The sequence below is a fragment of the Salvelinus namaycush genome, chromosome 7, assembly GCF_016432855.1.
Source record: "Salvelinus namaycush isolate Seneca chromosome 7, SaNama_1.0, whole genome shotgun sequence".
In the NCBI taxonomy this organism is placed as follows: domain Eukaryota; kingdom Metazoa; phylum Chordata; class Actinopteri; order Salmoniformes; family Salmonidae; genus Salvelinus; species Salvelinus namaycush.
In genome coordinates this window covers 57,968,241-57,968,450 of record NC_052313.1, presented here as the reverse complement: position 1 = coordinate 57,968,450, position 210 = coordinate 57,968,241, and positions in this window count along the sequence as shown.

Sequence of the window (210 nt, the reverse complement as noted above, 5' to 3'; positions counted from 1 at the left end):
GCCAACCATCCAATAAGGATAAGGCGTCTGGAGCATGCATCAACTAGCCCTGTGGTTGGACTAGACGCAGGCCTGGTACTAGAGCGTGGTACATTACTGACGTTACAGGACAACTCCATTCTGCCCAGAAGTTGAAACGAGTAATTCATGATGTTCCAAAAATGCAGATCTGTTGCAAATGTGGTGAGAACACAGTCATTGATCCACATC